The sequence below is a fragment of the Tachypleus tridentatus genome, unplaced genomic scaffold (assembly GCF_004210375.1).
Source record: "Tachypleus tridentatus isolate NWPU-2018 unplaced genomic scaffold, ASM421037v1 Hic_cluster_1, whole genome shotgun sequence".
NCBI classification, from domain to species: Eukaryota; Metazoa; Arthropoda; class Merostomata; order Xiphosura; family Limulidae; genus Tachypleus; species Tachypleus tridentatus.
The window spans coordinates 12555908-12566841 of record NW_027467777.1 but is presented as its reverse complement, the minus strand read 5'-3'; positions in this window follow the sequence as shown (position 1 = coordinate 12566841).

Here is a 10934-nt window from a genome sequence, read left to right as displayed (position 1 = left end):
AATTTAAATTATATTAGAAGTAGTTTATTTCAGGGGCTAGCTTTATTACTGAAATATAGAGCTACGAAATTAGCAAGTAAATTTAAATTATATTATAAGTAGTTTATTTCAGGGGCTAGCTTTATTACTGAAATGTAGAGCTACGAAATTAGCAAGTAAATTTAAATTATATCAGAAGTAGTTTATTTCAGGGGCTAGCTTTATTACTGAAATATAGAGCTACGAAATTAGCAAGTAAATTTAAATTATATTAGAAGTAGTTTATTTCAGGGGCTAGCTTTATTACTGGATTATAGAGCTACGAAATTAGCAAGTAAATTTAAATTATATTATAAGTACTTTTATTTCAGGGGCTAGCTTTATTACTGAAATATAGAGCTACGAAATTAGCAAGTAAATTTAAATTATATTAGAAGTAGTTTATTTCAGGGCTAGCTTTATTACTGAAATATAGAGCTACGAAATTAGCAAAGTAAATTTAAATTATATTAGAAGTAGTTTATTTCAGGGCTAGCTTTATTACTGAAATATAGAGCTTCGAAATTAGCAAGTAAATTTAAATTATATTAGAAGTAGTTTATTTCAGGGGCTAGCTTTATTACTGGATTATAGAGCTACGAAATTAGCAAGTAAATTTAAATTATATTATAAGTAGTTTATTTCAGGGGCTAGCTTTATTACTGAAATATAGAACTACGAAATTAGCAAGTAAATTTAAATTATATTAGAAGTAGTTTATTTCAGGGGCTAGCTTTATTACTGAAATATAGAGCTACGAAATTAGCAAGTAAATTTAAATTATATTATAAGTAGTTTATTTCAGGGGCTAGCTTTATTACTGAAATATAGAGCTACGAAATTAGCAAGTAAATTTAAATTATATTAGAAGTAGTTTATTTCAGGGGCTAGCTTTATTACTGAAATATAGAGCTACGAAATTAGCAAGTAAATTTAAATTATATTAGAAGTAGTTTATTTCAGGGGCTAGCTTTATTACTGAAATATAGAGCTTCGAAATTAGCAAGTAAATTTAAATTATATTAGAAGTAGTTTATTTCAGGGGCTAGCTTTATTACTGGATTATAGAGCTACGAAATTAGCAAGTAAATTTAAATTATATTATAAGTAGTTTATTTCAGGGGCTAGCTTTATTACTGAAATATAGAACTACGAAATTAGCAAGTAAATTTAAATTATATTAGAAGTAGTTTATTTCAGGGCTAGCTTTATTACTGAAATATAGAGCTACGAAATTAGCAAGTAAATTTAAATTATATTATAAGTAGTTTATTTCAGGGGCTAGCTTTATTACTGAAATATAGAGCTACGAAATTAGCAAGTAAATTTAAATTATATTAGAAGTAGTTTATTTCAGGGGCTAGCTTTATTACTGAAATGTAGAGCTACGAAATTAGCAAGTAAATTTAAATTATATTAGAAGTAGTTTATTTCAGGGGCTAGCTTTATTACTGGATTATAGAGCTACGAAATTAGCAAGTAAATTTAAATTATATTAGAAGTAGTTTATTTCAGGGGCTAGCTTTATTACTGGATTATAGAACTACGAAATTAGCAAGTAAATTTAAATTATATTAGAAGTAGTTTATTTCAGGGGCTAGCTTTATTACTGGATTATAGAGCTTCGAAATTAGCAAGTAAATTTAAATTATATTAGAAGTAGTTTATTTCAGGGGCTAGCTTTATTACTGGAATGTAGAGCTACGAAATTAGCAAGTAAATTTAAATTATATTAGAAGTAGTTTATTTCAGGGGCTAGCTTTATTACTGGATTATAGAGCTACGAAATTAGCAAGTAAATTTAAATTATATTAGAAGTAGTTTATTTCAGGGGCTAGCTTTATTACTGGATTATAGAACTACGAAATTAGCAAGTAAATTTAAATTATATTAGAAGTAGTTTATTTCAGGGGCTAGCTTTATTACTGGATTATAGAGCTTCGAAATTAGCAAGTAAATTTAAATTATATTAGAAGTAGTTTATTTCAGGGTCTAGCTTTATTACTGAATCATAGCAATAAGGAATAAGAAAATCCTCTAACCTATTAAAATATCATAGGAATATTATTTTAAATATTAAAAGTAAGTATATTATAAAGTTCAAATAAGTTTTTATCGATTGTACATATACACAGTATCAAGTTAAACCAATACATATACATAGTTGTTATAGCATTCTTTCAGTATTAAAGTAAACTAATACGTATATTGAGTTTTTGTATGTCAGAACCGCTGGAACGGGTATTAACACTTTTATTAATAAGTTAAGAACAACGTTTCAACCTTCCTAGGTCATCTTCAGGTTAAGAGAGAGAGATTGCTGGACACATGTCTTAGGGACGAGAGTATAAACGGGGTAAGAGATTGTAGGTGGCGTTGCAGTTGGATGTTATATTATTAATTAGTATAGGTACATGTATGAAGGTGTTTCTTTATATTGATTTAATTTTGGTTTCAGTTGCTGTGTAAGTAGGGCTTTTTGTTTTTGCTTGTTTATATTTGTTTCCTACTTAGTATCTGAGTGTTTATTATGGTTATGTTGTGTTTATTAGATTTGCAGTGCTCAACAACGTGTCAAGTTGGTTTGTTCTTTTTTTCTTTGAATCTAGTTTCCATTTTTCATCAAGTTTCTCCAATATAAAAGTCGTGGCAGTCGTTGCATTGCATTTTATAAATTATGTTGGTGTTGTGTTTGTCAGTGTAGTTTTTACATAGTATGTTCTTTAGTTTTGTACTTGATTTTTGAATAACTTTGGTCTTTACTGGAATGTTGTGGTTTGTTATAAGTTGTTTCCAAATGTTGGTTATTTTTTCGCTGATGTCAGGAACATAAGGTATACAGCAGTGTAAGATTTTGTAGTTTGTTGTATCTTGGGATTTATTGTTGTTTGATTGTTGTTGGTCTACATGTGTGCGCATATTTTTTCGACGGTTTTTTTTGAGGAAATTTGTTAATGTTGATGAAATTTTGTTTTATTTTGTTGATTTCATCATTAATTTTATCAGGTGAACAAAGTTTTGTGGCTGAGTTTATTTGGTTTATTAATATGTTGAGTTTTTGGTTTTTGTTTCATGTGCTCAGTTCCATGGAATATATAATCCAGTATGGGTGATATTTCTGTGTATTTCTGTTTTGAATTGTGTATCAGTTCTAGTGATCTTGAGGTTAAGAAATGCTGTTTGGTTAGTTTGTTCATGTTCACAGGTGAACTTAATGTTGGGGTGTGTCGAGTTAAAGTGATTGAAAAAAACTGAGTGTGTGTTCTGTAGATGTGAATCCAGTAATTGTATCATCAACATATGTGTACCAATATTTTGTTTGTTTGTTTGTTTGTTTTGGAATTTCGCACAAAGCTACTCGAGGGCTATCTGTGCTAGCCGTCCCTAATTTAGCAGTGTAAGACTAGAGGGAAGGCAGCTAGTCATCACCACCCACCGCCAACTCTTGGGCTACTCTTTTACCAACGAATAGTGGGATTGACCGTCACATTATACGCCCCCACGGCTGGGAGGGCGAGCATGTTTAACGCGACTCGGATTACGAATCGCACGCCTTACGCGCTTGGCCATGCCAGGCCTTGTGTACCAATACAGTGGTGGGTGTAAGGCTGAATTAATCGCTTGTGATTCAATATGAGTGATAAAAATGTTGGCTGGAACTATTCACACGTGATTCCCAGAGATGCCAACCATGACAATTTGAGCATAATCATTACGATTTTGGTGTATACTCGTACTTTACGACTATACGCTCATACAGACAAATATTACGACTTGTTGCAACTCCCAAATTATTATATATTATGTAGGCCTATACAATAAAGTGATAAATTGTTCCCCCAGGGCTTGAAAGGGGTGAAAAGAAAATTTCTAGTGAGATACAAATAAATTTTATTATAAAAGACATAGTCCAAATGGCTATTTGCGATAATAATGTTTGTTCTTAAAATAATAAAAAATATTTGTAACTCCGACGTCTACCAATAGTTTGAGTGCGGTGCTTTTCCATACTGGGTACGTGGGGGAATCCATAGTTATGTCATCAGTGCTTGTCAGCCAATCAGCGTTCGCGTAGATGAGTATTTCTTGTTTTCTAAGCGGCATAGAAACACCAATGCGATCGTTCACAAGATGGAAAAAAAGAGGCCTCATTCACCAGATTGTCTTGTTTCTGGCAAATCTAAAAGGACTAAAACCGTGAATTAAAATTTTAGGACAGAGTATAGTGCAAAATATCCGGTTATTGCATCAAAAGTCAGTGACAGTCATGCGTTTTGTACCGTTTGTCACATTGATTTTTCTGGTGGGATAAACGATTGTTCCAATACAAAATCGGCATCTCACCAACAAAAGGCTGAGGCGAAGACAAAAACGATGCACATAACGACATTTATGAGTAAGAATTCAGAATATGAAACCACAAATCCAGAAGTGATGTTCACGCAATTCGTCATTGCTCATAATTTACCCCTAGCTGTAGCCGATCATGCAGGACATCTACTCAGAAAAATGTTTCCAGACTGATATAGCGAAAAAATATGGCTGTGCTAGAACCAAAACTACTCATTGTACAAATGTTGGGTTGTGAAGATGACAAAATGATTTCAAGCATACTTACTAACAGTGTATACAGTTTAGCCACAGATTGATCCACAGGCATGGATAACTCAAAACTTTATCCAGTGCTTGTACGATATCTGTATGGGCTCTGTCTACAATCATTACGCTCAGTCATTTGAAATAGTTGGCATCTCTGGATTCCCCATACTTATTTGTAGCTAGTTTTGGTTATTGAACAAAAAGTTAGTTTTTGGTAGTGAATTCTATAAGAGTTGCTAATTGGTTGCTGGTGATGTATATCAAGGGGTTGAGATGTTGGATATAAAGTCTAAAGTTATCTTGCAGACTTTAGTTGTTGATACTTCTGTGAAGAAGGAGATTACATCAAAACTGTTCATTAAGGTTTTATGATTTAGTTAATTAAGAATAGATTTAAAGTTAATAGAATCTTTGAAAAAAAGAGCCGGTTGATGTAACATGATGGAAAATGTTTACGCTATATGTATACCGAGATTGTAGTTAAACAAAAGTCCATACAATATGAAAACTACACTGAGAAACACAACACCAACATTACTTATAAAATACAATGCAGCAACTACCACGACTTCTATATTGAAGAAACAAGATGAAAAATGGAAGCAAGATTCAATGAACAAAAACAAAAAGTCACACAAATAAACACAACATAACAATAGAAAACACCCATATACTAAGTTGGGAAACAATTATAAACAAAAGTAAAATCAAAGAAGCTCTCCTTATAAAGCAACTAAAACCAAAATTAAAACACTATAAAGGAACACCTTTATACCTCTACTAACTAATAAACCTAACATCTAACTACAAACGACCACAACAATCCCTTATCCGTTTACACTCTCGTCCCAAAAACGTATCCGTCAAAGATCACTCGTAAACTCTCTTTCTTAACTTGTGGTTTTTCTCTCCTTATAAATAAAAATGATAATACCCACACCAGAAGTTAAGAGATACATTTTCATTTCAAGTGGCTTTCTTGTCATCAAGGATATACACTTTTTAAATCAACACTTCACATTATACACAATGTCAAGTTAAACTAATACATCTATAGAGCTCTTATATAATTTCTTCAGAATATACAGTGTAAGTTAAACTAGCACGTATATAGTTTTTATATCATCCCTTCACTTTATACTTCAAGTTAAACTAGTACATATATACAGTTGTTATATCATCCTTTCAGTTTATACAGTGTCAAGTTAAACTAGTACATATATATAGTTTTTATATCATCCCTTCAGTTTATACAGTGTCAAGTTAAACTAGTACATATATACAGTTTTTATATCATCCCTTCAGTTTATACAGTGTCAAGATAAACTAGTACATATATATAGTTTTTATATCATCCCTTCAGTTTATACAGTGTCAAGTTAAACTAGACATATATACAGTTGTTATATCATCCCTTCAGTTTATACAGTGTCAAGTTAAACTAGTACATATATACAGTTTTTATATCATCCCTTCAGTTTATACAGTGTCAAGTTAAACTAGTACGTATGTATAGTTTTTATATCATCCCTTCAGTTTATACAGTGTCAAGTTAAACTAGTACATATATATAGTTTTTATATCATCCCTTCAGTTTATACAGTGTCAAGTTAAACTAGTACATATATATAGTTTTTATATCATCCCTTCAGTTTATAAGTGTCAAGTTAAACTAGTACATATATATAGTTTTTATATCATCCCTTCAGTTTATACAGTGTCAAGTTAAACTAGTACATATATACAGTTTTTATATCATCCCTTCACTTCATACAGTGTCAAGTTAAACTAGTACATATATACAGTTGTTATATCATCCCTTTAGTTTATACAGTGTCAAGTTAAACTAGTACATATATATAGTTTTTATATCATCCCTTCAATTTATACAGTGTCAAGTTAAACTAGTACATATATACAGTTTTTATATCATCCCTTCAGTTTATACAGTGTCAAGTTAAACTAGTACATATATATAGTTTTTATATCATCCCTTCAGTTTATACAGTGTCAAGTTAAACTAGTACATATATACAGTTTTTATATCATCCCTTCAGTTTATACAGTGTCAAGTTAAACTAGTACATATATATAGTTTTTATATCATCCCTTCAGTTTATACAGTGTCAAGTTAAACTAGTACATATATACAGTTTTATATCATCCCTTCAGTTTATACAGTGTCAAGTTAAACTAGTACATATATACAGTTTTTATATCATCCCTTCAGTTTATACAGTGTAAAGTTAAACTAGTACATATATACAGTTTTTATATCATCACTTCAGTTTATACAGTGTCAAGTTAAACTACTACATATATACAGTTGTTATATCATCCCTTCAGTTTATACAGTGTCAAGTTAAACTAGTACATATATACAGTTGTTATATCATCCCTTCACTTTATACAGTGTCAAGTTAAACTAGTACATATATACAGTTTTTATATCATCCCTTCAGTTTATACAGTGTCAAGATAAACTAGTACATATATATAGTTTTTATATCATCCCTTCAGTTTATACAGTGTCAAGTTAAACTAGTACATATATACAGTTTTTATATCATCCCTTCACTTTATACAGTGTCAAGTTAAACTAGAACATATATATAGTTTTTATATCATCCCTTCACTTTATACAGTGTAAAGTTAAACTAGTACATATATACAGTTGTTATATCATCCCTTCACTTTATACAGTGTCAAGTTAAACTAGTACATATATATAGTTTTTATATCATCCCTTCACTCTATACAGTGTCAAGTTAAACTAGTACATATATACAGTTTTTATATCATCCCTTCAATTTATACAGTGTCAAGTTAAACTAGTACATATATACAGTTTTTATATCATCCCTTCAGTTTATACAGTGTCAAGTTAAACTAGTACATATATACAGTTGTTATATCATCCCTTCAGTTTATACAGTGTCAAGTTAAACTAGTACATATATACAGTTGTTATATCATCCCTTCACTTTATACAGTGTCAAGTTAAACTAGTACATATATACAGTTTTTATATCATCCCTTCAGTTTATACAGTGTCAAGTTAAACTAGTACGTATGTATAGTTTTTATATCATCCCTTCAGTTTATACAGTGTCAAGTTAAACTAGTACATATACACAGTTTTTATATCATCCCTTTAATTTATACAGTGTCAAGTTAAACTAGTACATATAGACAGTTTTATATCATCCCTTCAGTTTATACAGTGTCAAGTTAAACTAGTACATATATATAGTTTTTATATCATCCCTTCAATTTATACAGTGTCAAGTTAAACTAGTACATATATACAGTTTTTATATCATCCCTTCAGTTTATACAGTGTCAAGTTAAACTAGTACATATATATAGTTTTTATATCATCCCTTCAGTTTATACAGTGTCAAGTTAAACTAGTACATATATATAGTTTTTATATCATCCCTTCACTTTATACAGTGTCAAGTTAAACTAGTACATATATACAGTTTTTATAGCATCCCTTCAGTTTATACAGTGTCAAGTTAAACTAGTACATATATACAGTTTTTATATCATCCCTTCAGTTTATACAGTGTCAAGTTAAACTAGTACATATATACAGTTTTTATATCATCCCTTCACTTTATACAGTGTCAAGTTAAACTAGAACATATATATAGTTTTTATATCATCCCTTCACTTTATACAGTGTAAAGTTAAACTAGTACATATATACAGTTGTTATATCATCCCTTCACTTTATACAGTGTCAAGTTAAACTAGTACATATATATAGTTTTTATATCATCCCTTCACTCTATACAGTGTCAAGTTAAACTAGTACATATATACAGTTTTTATATCATCCCTTCAATTTATACAGTGTCAAGTTAAACTAGTACATATATACAGTTTTTATATCATCCCTTCAGTTTATACAGTGTCAAGTTAAACTAGTACATATATACAGTTGTTATATCATCCCTTCAGTTTATACAGTGTCAAGTTAAACTAGTACATATATACAGTTGTTATATCATCCCTTCACTTTATACAGTGTCAAGTTAAACTAGTACATATATACAGTTTTTATATCATCCCTTCAGTTTATACAGTGTCAAGTTAAACTAGTACATATACACAGTTTTTATATCATCCCTTCAGTTTATACAGTGTCAAGTTAAACTAGTACATATACACAGTTTTTATATCATCCCTTTAATTTATACAGTGTCAAGTTAAACTAGTACATATAGACAGTTTTTATATCATCCCTTCAGTTTATACAGTGTCAAGTTAAACTAGTACATATATATAGTTTTTATATCATCCCTTCAATTTATACAGTGTCAAGTTAAACTAGTACATATATACAGTTTTTATATCATCCCTTCAGTTTATACAGTGTCAAGTTAAACTAGTACATATATATAGTTTTATATCATCCCTTCAGTTTATACAGTGTCAAGTTAAACTAGTACATATATATAGTTTTTATATCATCCCTTCACTTTATACAGTGTCAAGTTAAACTAGTACATATATACAGTTTTTATAGCATCCCTTCAGTTTATACAGTGTCAAGTTAAACTAGTACATATATACAGTTTTTATATCATCCCTTCAGTTTATACAGTGTCAAGTTAAACTAGTACATATATACAGTTTTTATATCATCCCTTCAGTTTATACAGTGTCAAGTTAAACTAGTACATATACACAGTTTTTATATCATCCCTTCAGTTTATACAGTGTCAAGTTAAACTAGTACATATATACAGTTGTTATATCATCCCTTCAGTTTATACAGTGTCAAGTTAAGCTAGTACATATATACAGTTTTTGTATCATCCCTTCAGTTTATACAGTGTCAAGTTAAACTAGTACATATATACAGTTGTTATATCATCCCTTCAGTTTATACAGTGTCAAGTTCAACTAGTACATTTATACAGTTGTTATATCATCCCTTCAGTTTATACAGTGTCAAGTTAAACTAGTACATATATACAGTTTTTATATCATCCCTTCAGTTTATACAGTGTCAAGTTAAACTAGTACATATATACAGTTTTTATATCATCCCTTCAGTTTATACAGTGTCAAGTTAAACTAGTACATATATACAGTTTTTATATCATCCCTTCAGTTTATACAGTGTCAAGTTAAACTAGTACATATATACAGTTGTTATATCATCCCTTCAGTTTATACAGTGTCAAGTTAAACTAGTACATATATACAGTTTTTATATCATCCCTTAAGTTTATACAGTGTCAAGGTAAACTAGTACATATATACAGTTTTTATATCATCCCTTGAATTTGTACAGAGTGTGAAGTTAAACTAACTCAAATATACATTTTTTATATTATCCTTTCACCTTATACACAGTATCAAGTTAAAATAATAATACATATACTGAGGCCTGATGAAATTTTGTACAAAGATAATAAGAGAAATACAAATAGAACTACTAATTAAGGAAAAAGTGAAAGACTCCTTTATCACGAGAGACGACGCTTTACTCGACTTGTGCTCTAATCTAAAGTGCATATCGTTTTTATCAGTAAATGTGAAAACAGTATTTCTTGATAGTTTTGGAAAGTATTACGAGAGTAGAGTTTACCTCTTTGCTAACTACCATGGGAGAGATTTGACTGTCTTTGAACAACTTCTCTGATCTTTATGATACAAACCGAACTGTCCGTGAATAGCTTGGCTAGCCGTGTTATGACAAACTGAACTATCCATGAACAACTTGGTTGACCAACCTAAGACAAATTAACTGTTCGTGGACAAAACTTTGCATCTTGGATAACCACTATCAAATAAACTCAACTGTTCGTGAACACTATCTTTGAATGTGGCTGATACTAATTAAAATTCAATTACTTGTTATTTTGTATCCACCAACTGCAGCAAATTAGTGTCTGCTGTTGTGTCACTATTGAAACATAAAGGTACTGAATAACTGGTGCTACTGGTTTAGAGGATTGTTGACTGTAATGGTATGTTCACTGATGTGATTATATGAGATCATGTAAAAAAATAAGAAATAAACGAGATTGGTCAACTTCACTAGGCCCGATATGGCCAGGTGGCTAAGGCACTCAACTTATAATCTAAGTGTCGTAGGTTCGAATCCCCGTCATGCCAAATACGCCAAAACATGCCAAACCCTTTCAGCCGTAGGAGCGTTATAATGTGACGGTCAATCCAATTATTCGTTAGTAAAAGAACAGCCCAAGAGTTGGCGGTGGGTGGTGATGATTAGCTGTCTTCCTTCTAGTTTTACACTGCTAAATTAGGGACGAATAGTGCAGATTGCCCTTGTG